Source organism: Triticum urartu, chromosome 3, assembly GCF_003073215.2.
Source record: "Triticum urartu cultivar G1812 chromosome 3, Tu2.1, whole genome shotgun sequence".
Classification (NCBI taxonomy): domain Eukaryota; kingdom Viridiplantae; phylum Streptophyta; class Magnoliopsida; order Poales; family Poaceae; genus Triticum; species Triticum urartu.
In genome coordinates this window covers 13,365,951-13,381,443 of record NC_053024.1, presented here as the reverse complement: position 1 = coordinate 13,381,443, position 15,493 = coordinate 13,365,951, and positions in this window count along the sequence as shown.

Genomic DNA, 15,493 nt, shown 5'->3' with positions numbered 1-15,493 from the left:
GTTAACACCTTCATTGAGGTGCCTGGCAGCGTACTGCATGAATTACTGCAATTTTGTAAATTTACTTCTGGAATTGCCGAATAACCTCAAGGTTGGCTACACAATATATTTTTTTAGTGTAAATGTGATTAATTTCCAAACACTTCAGCAAAAAAATCCAACATCGAGAAAAGTGTTACCATTACTAAATTAGGCCCTTTTGGATAAATACGAACTTAGCTAGACAGACTCATATAAAGTAATGTTTTTTTATTGTTGCCCCATAGATTCTTGGTAATCAATTCAGGATGATATAATTTTATAGCTTGGCGTCAGGAATTTATAGTTCAGATTAAATTCCTGACGTATAAATGTATAAAACCATGTTATATAATTCCACAGTATTAGATGCTCAATATTGTTCTTGCCATGATGTATATTAAATGTGGTTGTGTTTTTATCCTTCCCATTTTCAGATCAGGTTCTGGTTGATGTGTAGAGCTATTTCCATCCCAACAAATGTCTCTCAGAGATCTATCTGCCTACCATGATTTGAGTGCTGAACTATTATCCGGGTTCCTTGCAGAAAAAATCAATGATATGATTGTTCATGTTAAATGGTCTTGCCTTTCTTCTTCTTATTTCACTGTACATCCTGATCTAACACTATCTGGATATAATATGTGCTTGTTGCTTGACTGGCACTTTACTTTTCTATGCGGAAGGTACATTACAGAAGATGATAGGATACTTTCAATTCTGCATTAGCATGACAATATCCATGATGTAAGCAGCTTTCATTCATGAGCATCAATCTGAATAATAATAATTCAGAAATTGTTTTGATTTTGATATGTTCCTGATGCTTGTGATTGGTTTGCCCCCATTGTAGCGCTGACATGATCCTATCATACATCGAGTAGCTTTTGGTTGGAAGGTAAACTGAGTGGACAAAAATGACCTTGTTTTTTATTTTGTCAAATGATAATTTAATGAGCTTATGATTCCTAAAATGAATAGTGTGGTATTTTCATCATTAAAATCCAGGCAACTATTGAACTCCCTGGAAAGGGGTGTGTGTGTGCATTGGGGCTAGAGGCACTGCTTGGGACCCAGTTGTAAGTGGGTGGTCCATTTGTGGAGAGTTGTTGTGCCCTGTTGGATGTGTTTCTATGTGGTTAATTATTGCCTATGTGGTTGGTCGTGTGAATTTTCTATTAGACTTGCATCGTATGTGAATTAACACCGCCTTTCCCCTCATGTATAAATCTTTCTTCTAACAAAAGAAAATGATGGCACCATGACAAGGAAAAATATCTAGAGCCCACAACCCAGTGACCAGTTGAGATAGGACTACTTAAGAAATGGAGTAAGGAGATTAACCTCGCCACTTCTTGATTCTTCCCTCTTTCCAGTGCCCTGTTCCCAGAACTTATCGTCTTTGCTTGTGCAGATTTTGATTATGTACGCCTACAAGGTATTTGCTGAAAATCCCAGAGGGCTGACAGGGAAGGAGTGGCCTATATAAGCCATGTGATTCCATTCTTCAAACAATTAGTACCAGCAATCACAGCAAGATGATTTTGAGATTAATAAGAATCCATGAGATGAATAAAAGTATGAAGAAACAAGGAATTCTGTCACAGGAGAAACTGTGGTACACCACTTCAACACGGCACAGGAGGCAGATCAGGGCATCTTCAAGGATAAGGAAACATCTGCAGACCTGAAGGTGGTTGGGAACTTGGGATGTCCTTGCTATTGGAGTGGTTCGCCGAAAATTATCGGCAGTTTGGTTGCACGCTGGAGCTTATCACAAACAACACACAGGAAGGATCTCAGTGCTGTACGGGCTATGGTGGGATAGGAGGGATCCTGCACTACCGGGTTGAGGTGAACGCTTATGAAGACACACTTGATGAGGAGTATGATGAAGACTTTGAAGACCAGTCAGCTGAAACTCCAGTGAATTCAGTACAGGAGGAGCCTGTCCTAGCTCGGAACCGGAACGCGCCATATTAGGAGGCTGAGGCATCTACAAGCTCACCGAGGAAAGTTTAAGGTTTGTACTAAATTGTGGCAGCACTTCTCTTATAAACAAATGATCATGTGGTAACATTCGATTCGATTTTCTTATTTTAGGAAGACGACGAGAAGACTTGAGAAATGATGATATATAGCATGCTGCTGCTGCTGCATAAGTGAAGTCCTCTCAGCGTGATTGGGAGGAAGACTATATTGCTGATCTCCATTAGAAGACTATCCTATTTAGTACTGTCATTATTAATAAGAGGAATCATAGTTATAAGTTACTATTAAGCGTCTCTTGTGTGATCTCGAATTTGTGTGTTAAGTTTGTGCTTTATTACTTTTGCTGCAGCTGCGTCTGCAATTCTGCATCTGCTTATCTGAACCGAAGTTGTGATGCTGCCCTATATTTATTTGAAAATAAAATCTATTGTGCGTCTGTTGATCTGATATGGCAATATTCCTGTTCAGTTGGCCTTGCATTTTATTTATTTGCTACTGTAGTTTTTTTTGTGAGACATTTTCCTTAGAAAAAATATATGAAATTGTGTGTATTTTGTTTGATCGTGAGGTTATTTTAAGGTTTGCTTATGTTCTCTTTGAAGGTTTGCTTATGTTCTCTTTGACCCTTCCCGAATGCGAATAAGAAAAGAAAGTTGAAACATGTTCACTAATATGTGTGCTTTGCAGGCTTTGTTTCCATGTAGGGATGTATTTGAGTGTACACTTACCTGACTTTATATAGTGTGTCATCTTTTGTTTATGGCTAGAACTGTTGTATCAAATGTGCAAATGGCACCAACATCATACAGTGGGCCATGCCTGATAGCTATTACTGTCATTTCCCCTCCTGAAATCATCCTTTTCCTATATGTAGGAGCTTCAGTAAGGTTGCTCACCAATGAGCTGGGAGTATTTTTGTCCTGAGTACTTGCATGATTGAAGAAGAAATCAGGTATTCCTAAATGTGCTATTGCATATCAAAGGTGAACTCAAACGATTTTCTTACTTCAATCTCAGGTGAGGACTCTTGTTCACTAAAATTCATTTTTATGTAATTATTTTATTGATCCATGACATCGGCCATCCTCTGTTTCCCTTCCGCTCCTCTCGTCGATGACCATGAGTAGGCAAAGGAGATGAAGCGCACGCGCAGTGCCAACGCCGCTGCTGCCGCCGCCAGATTTTCTCTCGAGTCAGGGGAGGCATTTGGGGGATCGACTAGGAAGGATCGAACGGCAGCTGGAGAAGACCTGCACAAGGGTGCCACCAGTCATTATGTTCTAGACCAAATAGATCGTAATGCGATCGAGTTGGAGAGGTGGATTCAGACAACAGATTCCTTCACAAATTCAAAGGCAGAACTCAAAAAAGAAAGGGCAAGGAAATGAAGGGCGCAGGACTACTAGAGGCAAAGACAGACAGACGCGGCCGGAGCACTATGACGGCTTTGATGGGCGTGGAGGAGTGCACGAAGACGCTGCGGAGCACCGCTGAGGAGCTTGTCAGCAGGAGTAGCTGCTCCCGCTGCTGCATCACAACCGCATCCTGATCTGCTTCGACAGGTTCGAGCCCTCCGTCACCGGGCGCGTGCACATCTGGAAGGTCAATAATAATTCTCCGACTCTTAACTTCCCAGCCGCCAAGTTGCTCTTGCACCACATGCTCTTGCCGCAAATTCCTAGGATTGTACATACGTTGTATGTTTCAGAATGATTGACACACGTCCTCGCCTTCTCCTCTTTTGTTTCTACCAAATTGTAAGGGTGTTGGAAAGGTGATCAGTGTGAACAAGATGGTCAGGGCCGGATGCAAAGTGAAGATCCTAATAGTGGACTAGAGGCCTGGGCTGAAGGACTCCGCAAGATCAAGGAGCGGCTGGACCACGACAAGGACGTCGGCGGTGGCTTCTCTGCCATGTGGGATTATTCTTTGACCTTTCACAGTTACTTCAGGTGTCCATAACATCAAGCATAATTTTGGTGCTTCTTAACCTTTTGCATTCTATTCTAATCCTATGACAGAAGTTTTCTTAATACTTTTAGTTAGGAATTTTGTTTTGTGATCTTCTTCCTGATTCGATGTGATTAGCATAATACTAAATTTGTTGGCTACTAATTGATACTTCTGTGTGATACCTTTAGTGTGTGCTGACCGGATTAATCTAAAGCACCAAGATTTGCTTGTTCATTATTTTCATTCAAGCTAATCGAATGTTCATTATTTTGTGTCAATACTGTACAATAGAGAGCTATCCATGACATGTATGGGAGCAAGGGAACCGGAGGTGGTAGATGTAGGCACTAATTGTATTTAGAGTTCAGCTGCAACAATCAAATCTTTTAGGATGGTACTAATTAATGTCTTGATTATTTTTTATTCCAGTCAACATCAGGTACAACCTTGACTAGGGGATACCATGAACATATCTTAGTCAAATAATTTATGAGCGACTTGTACTGTTTACTTGATCTTTGGTTCAGAAAATAGAATCTAGCTTCAGTCAAGTTAACCATCAATTTGTTTCAGGGTTAGTATCTATAATTATCCCATGTTAAAAGAAAATTGGTACTATGAATTAAGTGACGCCATGAAATAATCTGGATCAATATAAGAAAGAAGAATTACAAGTTTGTTAAAGAATGGATGATTAGAAGTAAAAAAGTAGTAAATCAATGATGGCTTGCTCATGTTGGTTATAATGTAATCGATTCCATTGTGTGAGACAACAACCAAGAGCAGTTTATTTTATCATTCTAAAATAGTACCACTTACACCAAATGTCATTTTAGTAGCATGTTCATGTCAGAACCTAAGAGTGTTAGGAACATAGGGAGGAGATGGCAATTATGGACATTGGAGAGGAATAAATTTGATCACATATTCTATATAGGGTCTTTTGTAGATGCATGTTAGCTGCAGAAGCACACCCTTTTATGACGAAAATTCTCTTAGTACCAACATGAATATGATAGTTCGGTGCAAGACGGCATTGATCGACGGTGGTGGTCGTGGTCGAGGCAGCGGGAGGCGACTGCGATGACTGATATGGTTACCAGCATATAAAAGGTAAGCGACGCCGCTGTTGGGTCTCTCTCGTCTCCTCCTGATATGGTTCATGCACTATTTGGTGCTTGCCTTGTTTGCTTGTCATGGAAATTTGTTTGTCGGATAGACAAAATAATGTGTACATGTCATCGTAATAATCATGGGTATGTATCTGTATAAACTGTCAACTGCAAATGGTTTGGTTCCTTTGAAAAGGACTGAAAATATCTTGCTAGATAGTAAGGTGGACTATCAATGTTTTCAATTAGATGGACATATTTATCTGATGGAGATCAATGACATCAAGGACACACAGGCAGCTGCGAAGCATCTCATGGATCAGCCGGTGAACAGAAGGAGCAAAGACGGCATTTCCTGCATCGTCGTAAACATCCGTTGCTAGCAGAGGCTTCAACCTGTGAATAGGAGGTGCAAAGATGAATCTCCTCCGTCATCATAAACTTCCAAAATTTGTAGTGGAACTTTTTACTAACATGTCATGTTTATGTGTTACCAAGATTGCAAAAAAAACAATTGAATTGGGGACTGCCAACCTGGCACCGCCCCAACTTTCTCTCAAGAGGCGCCACAAGGTGGCGCCCCAACCCCTAGTTTATCATCAACTTTGACATCCGGCATCTACTGCAAGCAATCAACTTTCGTAGTACAAGTACTCCGGGCCAACTTACAAAATTCAAATTTAAACATGTAAAAATATTCTGAAAACAAATCATGGCTGTTTACAACACATATGTCAACAACCGCTAAAAAATTCAGAATGGTAGCATTTGAAACGTTTACATTTCAATTTTGTAGGTTGGTAGCATGGTAGCATTTGAGGATTGGTATCACCTGATATTTTCTTAGGCACTCCTTGCAAACTTCTGTCTATACGGCATGTAGTGTCACCAATCTGTACATCTCTACTCTTATAAAAAACAGAGTTGGTGATGATAGTGTGCCTGTCATCTTGCAATATAGGCCGTCCAATTTATATCTGACGGATAGAAAGAAAACTATGGCAATTTTGCAAAAAGATACACATATCTGTCTATACGGCATGTAGTGGCACCAATCTGTTTATCTTTTTCTCCCACAAGATAAACTACTCGTATAAATGCATCTTGATGTTCCGTGCAACGCACGGGCATATTGCTAGTTATTCAAAGGTTTGAGTGAAAAGCAAACTGTGGGAATGCAACGTTGTTGTGTCAATCGAAAACAAAGAAGTTATTTTCGGATAATTGTCGAAACAATTTAGCTATATGTCAGGTGCTTGAAAATAGATTTTTTTTGTCAGTCATTTTTTTGTCCGTTCATTTCTGCTTTGAGATTCGTACTTTCTTTTTCCTTCCTGGTTTGTTCTATGAATTCCTTGGGGCTGGTTCTTTTTAATGGGTATATATTTGGGTCAGTCAATTCGTTAATGGGCTAAAGCCCATTACCATTGTGACTCAGCCCTCCCCTCTATCCGATTATTTTAAATGTTTTTGTGTGTTTTTGCTTTTGTTCATTCTTTTCCTTTATTAGTCCGTTTGTGTGGGTATTTTGGGGATGTTGGGTGAGTGTAAACGTATATTCGCAAATAATACAAAATATATGTGAAAATTGCACTGCTACTCCCTCCTTCCGGAAATACTTGTCATCAAAATGGATAAAAAGGGATGTATCTAGATGTATTTATGTTCTAGATACATCTCTTTTTATCCATTTTGAAGACAAGTATTTTCGGACGGAGGGAGTATATGATTGATCTTTGCATACTATATAAAATATAATTTCAGTGGAAAAGTCATGTGCTTTTATTATTACTTATTTATTTTAAAGTAAATAACATGCCACTAATTCATTGTTCCTTATAAAACTTCATTGTTTTGATATTTTATCTAGTTATTATTTTATTTCCTTTCTTCTTGAAAGCTAATGCCAATGCCACTAATTCATTCCTCCTTAGTAACATTTTTTTTTTGCAAAAAATCCATTGTTATATGCTTATTCTTGCATATTTTTAAAGAGCGTATTTTTGTGTATATTGTGTGGAAATTTTATCATTGCTTATTTTAGAATTTCTTTTTCATTTTATTTCTTCTTAAAGAGTAATACCAATGCCACTGATCATCCTTCCGTAGAAAACCTTCTTATTTTGATCTTGTTTTACCTTTTATTTCTCTTTTCTTTTTTCTTAAAGGGTAATACCAAAACCATTAATTTATTTTTTAGAAAACTTCATTAATTTGAATTGGTACTTATTTCATTTTCTTCTTCTTTAATCGTAATAACAATGCTACTTCTTTGGTTTTACAATTTGCCAACATAATAATACTAATAAATAAATAATTAGCATAGGGTGTCACGTCCCTGCGGATTCTTAATTTCACATAAGCAGGTGGGCCAATGCTGATGGTGTTGGTTTAAAACAGGCAGACTACGGGGTCACCGCGGGGCAACTCGAGGATTGATTTTACTCATAGGCTGACCTATCCGATCGTAGTCTGATAACGAGATACGCGCGGCTCCTATTGGGGTGTCGGCACGTCGGGAGGTCTTGCTTGATTTGTTTTACCTTAGTCGAATGTCTTGTGCACTGGAATTGTTGTTTATACCTGACGACGACGGACACCGAGCAAGTATATCTGTAGTGAAAGATTGGAATTTCACACTGTCCAGAGTCTAGACAATGTCTTATACCTGACTGACTACATCGCTTGTTAAATTGGAGGGAAAGATTGCAATTTATGGTGAGACTGATGGTTTGCAGGATGATGGCAGGTTATATATTTTTCTTGAACTTTATGAACGCTTAGATTTCATCTTATCTTGATGTTTGAATTTCTTTTCGCTTTGGCGCTTTTGCTGGTGATGTAACTTCATTGAGTGTGTGCACGGGAATATATCTGGTGCTCTGTGAGCACCTAAGCTCAAGTCAGATCCAAGGGCTCCCATGAGGTAATGAACATTTTTGCAAAATGTCCTCAAGAAGTCCAAAAAATGCGCACAAGTACATCAGCTACGACAGGTCCTTAAATGCCGTTGGATCTTGGATCCAATGGCCCGGAAGCCCGTATCACAGGAACACCGATGTCCCGGTATCACGGGATACTCTCCCGTGTTTGTGTGGCAGCCTGGAGCAGAAGAAGAAGGTGATTCCCGAATGCCAAGTGGCTGACTAGGTGGTGCTGACCAACGCCAACTGCCCCCCCCCCCCCAGAGCGCATCCACATGCATGCTTATACTTCCAACCAAACTCAATAACCTTATTGACGGTCCATGCTGCTGCCTCCCGCCAGTGTCGATGCGTGTAGAGAAGCTAGTGAGTTGATGTGTAGCTTCGTTTACCTAATATAAGTGTAATCGAGAAGCTGGTGATTTCAGCCCAGCTCCACACAAGTGCTCTACTCCCGTCGCATCTCCCCATGTTCCGAGCCCCTCGTCCCCCTTGTGTCTCCCCCGCGGGCGACCAGGGGGAACCCTAGCTGACGTCCTCTCAGCCCTCCTCCACCTCCACCTCTCCTCACTGTCTTCCGTAGCACCGCCGGGCAAAGCTTGGCCAGCTGGGCGGCGGTGGGGCGTCTTTCCCCCTTGTTCGTCGCGGTTGGCGCGGGGCAGCCCTATCGGGGCGGGGCGCCTAGCTAGCGTGGGGTTGGGCGGCGCGGCGGGCGGGTTTCTTGGCAACGTCGTGCGCGGTGCGGCTGTGGTGGCCTGCTCGCGGCGTGGTGACGGCTGCGTGGTGGGGAAGATCAGTGGTCGCGGGTGCTGTCGGGTTCAAATCGAATCCAATTCTGGGTCTTGTGCTTGAACGCCGTCGGCCGTCGCTGACCACCCCGGGCCGTTAGATTCGGTGCCTCGAGATCTACGATGGATGCTTCTTGATCCTCCTTCATGGTGGGTTTAGTCCCATGGCTCTCACATCTCTGCGGGTTTCGGTTCATGGTCTGCGCCGGATCCGGAGCCGACAGAGGTTTGGTGGTATAGGATGGGGACCGGAGGAAATTTTGATCGGTTGCCATCGAGGACCCGGCTGTTGACAGCAATCGAGGTATTGCTCTCCTCCTCTCCTTGCTTTATTCCCTTGCGTCCAGGTAGTTGTTTTGTGTGCAATCTTCTTGCTGTTGTGAAAGAGCATAATTAATCTGAAGACGTTCAAGGTTGAAATATGTACAATTGTTACCACCAAGTTAGAAGATTTTGCATCCAGCAGGCCATTGCAACAATCATCATGAAAGGCGTCGTCGAAGAAAATGGGATGTTCCACAATGGCCTTGTATTGCGGGCCAACGTCTGCAGTTGCACAGGCCTACAACGTCTAGACATGACGCCTTTCATGAAGCTATGGTGTATACTCCCAGATATGGTAGGATGGGAATTCTAGTGATTGACGATGACAATGATGATGTGTTGGTTGAATATGTATTTTATGTAATTGAAAAAACTTTGAATTTGTATATGACAAAACTTTCTAGTTGACACGGTCCTCCTCAACTATTGTAGCATTCTAATTAATTAGTTTGGGTGCCATGAATATCGTTAATTGTGTTTACTATTTGTTGCTTCTATTTACTAACACTTTCTCTTGGTGTTGCTCAAGTATATTATGTTGCATATTCTCTTTGAATTCGTCTGATGATGATGCATCTCTGAGAGAGATATAGACCATCGATGGCGAAGAAGTGCTATGCCCTGTACATAGGGAGGGTTCCAGTAGTGTACGACGAGTGGCCAGAGTGTCAGGCCAAGCGTAACGCTTCCCGGGCGACAGCTAGAAAGGGCTTTGAAAAAGGAAGCGATGCGGAAGCTAGTTACTTGAGGTGCACACTAGCGCGAGAGAAGGGGAAACACGCCGAGTCGGCTACCGCACATGTGCAAGAGTCCATCGAGCATTGCCTCGCCGACGCCATGGACTCATGGAGGTTGGCCTCTCCCTTCTATCACATGCATCTATGCCCCTCAAGTTTTTGGATGAGGCATTCCGTACTGATGTCTACCGTATTAATCGTGTTCATAGTCATGTTATTCATAACCAGACGCCCTTAGAACACATTGTTGGCACTAGAATCAACAACTCATTTCTTAGAATTTTCAGTTGTGCAGTTTTGGCCAACTTGCGACCATTCAACAGCACAAACTTGAGTTTCGATTCGAATAGTGTTTCTTTCTTATAAGCATGAGTTACCATGCATAGCACTAGAATGACATAATCTATTCACAGAATGCATCATAGAAGTTAATTTGAAGAATACACAATTGATGGAATGAACATAATCTTAGATACACCAGACGAATTACATAGTGAGTATGAACAAATTGAATTGTAAAATTAAATCAGTGATACAAGCAACACACAATTACACAACTTGCATTTTACGCAGCGTAATTACCACAAATCCATCACTCGGCAGACATTGCTCACTAGAATTGCAATTTGCTAGCAAATGATTGCCCAAAGTTCCATCCCTTTGGCACAACATCATTGAACACAAGCGTGTGTCCATCACTGTTGGTTAGTCTGAAGGAGAGCATCTTGCCGGTGAGGTTCGCAAGCGAGTGCCAGTTAGCACCCCAATTGCGTGCCATAGGCATCCACTCGTCGGAATCAGAGGTCTTGACATCCATGGACTTGATCGAGCCAGCTGCAGCAACATTGCTCACAAGCACAAGATTGGAGTACTCGTGACCATGGCAAGGACAGGGACGAGGATGGTGAGGAGGAAAGACCCTGTTCTGGATACTGTCGACTTGTCGATTTTTGGCTGGTTTCACTGTTTTGGTTCCAGGATATACATGTCGAGTCTCAAGATATCAGACTTTCTGGTAAGATAGTTGTTTCAGTGAAGTTCCTTCTGTTTTGGTGTTTGAGTTCCTGCCACAGTGCCTCTAGCTGTTGCTGATGTAATAGGAAAATGCTGGGTTAGTGCTGCTGGATGGTATTTTGCTAGCTCATTTCTGAGTGGTGAACATTCTTGTAATAAATTTTGTTTGCATGGGTAGCAGCATGCAACTGCACTTTGGTCATGAGAAGGCCTTTTTGCTTCCGAGGTTGCGGATATCAGCAGGGTAGCAATAAAAGTATCAGAGATCGTTAAATTAGATGCGAATTACCTTAGCCAAACATGCGAAGAAAAGAAGTAATTCCCACCCTGAAATGTTTGATAATGTGTAATTCAAGTAGTAGTAGTTAATTGCTTAGTGGTTGCTCTTTGCTTCTTCGTCTTTTGAGTTGTTGAACTTGGAAAGTCTAAGTGGGTATCTGGTTATGAGGTGATAACTTTGCTGAGTGGAAGATTCATGCAGCTTATTCTGCGAATTCTGTCTCATGTATATCTATTGTCGAGCCTATTCTATATACTGGCAGAATGGCTGTGATACTATGAAAAGATAGCCAGTGTGCAAAATTGTGCTAAAAACTGGTGTAGGAATCACACTGACCATGTACATATATCTATTATATAGTGTCCAGTTTTTAATTACAGCGTTGCTACACACACGACAACCCAGCAGCCGACTCATGGATTATCCCATGTGGCAGCTCCAACCGAGTCCGTGCACGCAGGAGGCGATTGGTTTTTTTTTTAGCTGATGCATAGAGAACGCATCTTTGCAGATCGTTCATGCTGTATCGTGTGTGAAGCAATTCCGGTGTTCAAGTTGCAAAATTACCCAGGTCTCCTCTAGTCCAATCTCTAGAGAGAAAATACTAATAAGCCGAGTTCAGTGAAGGCATTTTTAACCTGGGCTACTAAGCTAAGTGTGGCACACGACTTAGTATGTTCGGCTTACATCATACCGGTATTTCAGGATAAGCTGAGAACCTGCGTCCATGCATGGCTTAAAAGTAGGTCGTGCCCTGCTCGGCTTTATTTCCCACCCGAAGCAACCGCATGCCCATCTATAAGATGAGTGTGTTAGTACACGAGCACGGCTTATATCTAACCCTTCTACAATCACAGAGAGTCAATCATCCAATCCAACGCCATTGCTGGTGATGCAGAGATTAATGGCAGCCGGTCCATATAAGCTGCCGGTAGGGTGTGCATCAAACCGCATCCATGGAAGGCGGCGGAGGAGAAGAAGCCGGCGATGGCCAGCAAGTCAAGGCCGTCGCGACGGCCGGCGGCGGAACACGCGACCGCGGCGGATCTGGATCTGGAGGCCCTCGCCGTGCTCTGGCAGCCAGGTTCCGTCCTCGTCCGCCCTCGAAGACCAATCAGGTTCGGCAGAGCGGCGTCGGAGCCAAAAATTTCAGGTACCTAGAGCTGGTAGATGGAGCAGGGGTTGGCGGTGAAGCCGGTGTCGGGCACGTAGGCACTGTACCCTGCGGTGGAGCGGCTCATGCGGCTAGGCAGGACGGCCCGGCGGCAAGTGCTGGGCAAAACGGCGCACCGGCAGATGCCGGGCAAGCTGGTCTTGGGGCTGACCAGGACGTCGTGGAGAAGACAAGCAATTCTACTACTCCGTGAGTACCAGTAGCTCTGTAAGTTTGCGATGCAAGCTGTACTCCGTGAATGAATAATCAAGTCTTGGTCTCTAACGTTGAGGCTTGCATGATCCGTTGCAATACAACGGTTATCTTGTCAATTAGTCCGGCTTTAGTCTGGCCAGATGCAAATCAGTTTAATCTTGTCAAGTATGAAAAGTAGTTGGCTGGATGCAATCTAAGTGTGGCTGCATATCATTGCAATCTTATCAAGTAGGTTGGCTGATGCAATCTTCGATTCGTACTATGGTTGGTAGATGACAGTGTCGTTACAATTTTCGGTTGCATAATTTGTATGATGTTGACGAACGAACAATAAGTCCCGGTCTTTGAAGTTACAGATGTTGGATATGAAAAGATCAATTTTGTGCATACTAAATAAACAGTTGGATAAATAATTTTAACCCAAAGTCCATCTTCTTCTTGTACAGCTTGCTCATCCAAGGCAGCTTCATCTTCTTCCTGTACAGGTTGCCAATTGAGATCAGGCAACCTGCCATCTTCTTCCTCTCGCTCATCTGGTGCTGCTAAGTTCAAGTCGATGGCCATGGCTAGTGTGTGTGTGTGTGTGGTCTACTGTTTGGTCCATGTAAGCTGGCTTTGTAGCTGGGATTAGACCATTGGTCTCCCTTCTAATTTTTGTGGCGCCAAGTACCTTTGTTGTTTTACTAGTACTACAGCCGTTGGAGGGAACAGTGAAAGTTGGAGTACACTTGCTGGCGGGAAGCCATTTCTAGTATTTGGATTCCTTTTTGCTTGTTTACATTAACTGCACATTATAATCGAAGCAACACAGCTGCTGCCAGCTACTTAAATGAGGAGAGTAAGGGGTTTTATGCAAAAATGCTTAATTTGTCTCCAAAGTGCCAGATGCACACTCTTTGGCGGACGGAGGGAGTAGGTTACATGTAAGCCGAGGTGCCCTCTCGTCTTCTACATGCACTGGCAATTCTGTTTAGTCAGGAACTAACACGTGTCTAGTAAGCCGAGAGGTATGCTTGGTTTAAATGTGTAAACCGAGTTCGATACTGCCTTATATCCCATAATTGTTTTTCTATTGGGACAACCCTGCAATTCATACATCACATATACATATCCAATAGTAAATGTCCAGCAAGCAATATAAGCAACATGTACATATAGCACCGCTTAGGACTTAGCAATATATAACAAGTTCACAACTAAACGCATGAGTCACAACCAACCACGAGTTCCAATTTCATGATAAACAACCATACAGGTCCATATACTAGCAAATGTTCACAAGCAAGCATGAGTTCCAAGTTCAGAAATAAGAATAAGTAAGAGACGAAGTTCATAAACAACAAGCACCACACACTCTTGGAGTAGAAAATGGTCTCCGTGGACATGAGCTCTAGATATACCTCCTCATATTGTTCATATTTGCCGGAGCATCTACAAAGAATCACAACAAAGAATTTCATCAGATCATGTTGTTGGTCATGTCTTATAGAAAAGAAGTAATATTCGCCCAGATGTACTAACCGTGGAAATGATAACATCAACACCACAATGACGACAAATTGGATGAAGATTATCAAGTTTTTAACCCACCAAACCCGATCTGACCAGCACCCTTGCCTACTCCAACATTACTCTTTGCTCTGAGCATGGTCTTGGAGTAAGCATCATCTCCCTCCTGCCTAGTCTTAAACCCTTGAAATGAGATGTTCGGACACCTGTTCTTAACATGTCTGTCACGAATCATACAGTCTTGTGCACCTCCCAATGTACACTATACATCACTTCACCAGGACGGAAGGACAAGATTTGATAAGTAGGAGAAGCAACACAAAGGGTAGAAGAACACATGGAACATAAGCAACGTACGCATCAATGATTCATATACCCATAAGCATCACAAGGTCTACTCAAGTTCAACTCTAATTCAACATAGTAGCTACATTCACTACACCCACATCAAACTATCTAGCCAGGCTACTCCAAGAATGGAGATCCACTCACACTGGCAGTCAGTTAAGCCGATGATCCTGGAGTCAGACTAGGTGGGCATCTCCCCAGTGGATAATCGGCGAACTTGACGGGATCGGGTCATTACTAACCTTAGACGGCGCTTCTTTCTTGTCGAGCTTGTCGAAAAACTTTTGCTGCTCGGCACAGAGGCAAACCAGAATCTGGCAAATGCCCTCGGTCTTCCGCTCGTCCTTGAGGAACTCGTAGACTGCATGGTGCTCAACAAGGAGTTGTGGGTTTGCTTGAACTAGCATGGCCAAGTAGTCCTCACTGACATATGTTGGTCCATGACATGCGCCATGTGATCCGCCTCCTCGGCCAGGGAATCAACTCTAAAGTGAAGGGAAGCATCAAGCAATGCCATGTCCTCGTGGTCTATGCTAACACCTAAGAAGTCATTTACAAAAATTGTGTCAGAAGGAAATATAACATAGGTATCGAACAATAAAGCATAATTTTCTTCTGTTTGATTGTCATAAAAAAAGGTCGCTCATCCTTGCCCTAAACTCCTAACCTAGAAGGCTCGCTTATTCAGCATGTGGGTTTAATTTCAGTCCGTCGAGGCTCCCTTGAATAACTCTCATCTCTCAAGCGGTGGTATATATGGTGGGCGCTCCCTCTTTAGCATTTCGACTATCGATGATGGTCGTTACTCCCCCCTTCTTGCATTACCAAAGTCTCAAACAATGAGACGAGGAGCAGTGACTCCCCCTATGACAACAGTCGGCATCCTTCATCTTAGAATATCTCCCATCTCTCTAGTTGTTGTATATATGATGGACATTGATCACTCACTGTTATTAGCCACCGTGGGTGATGGTTGTGCTTCCACTTCCTCCCTGCTTTACTAAGGTCTCAGAGGAGGACAAGAACAAGGATAACTTCCAATGACAACAGGCATGATCCTTCCTCCTAGAACATCTCTTACAAAAGGAACACACATATCGAATAGTGATGTAGACCTATGGCCCC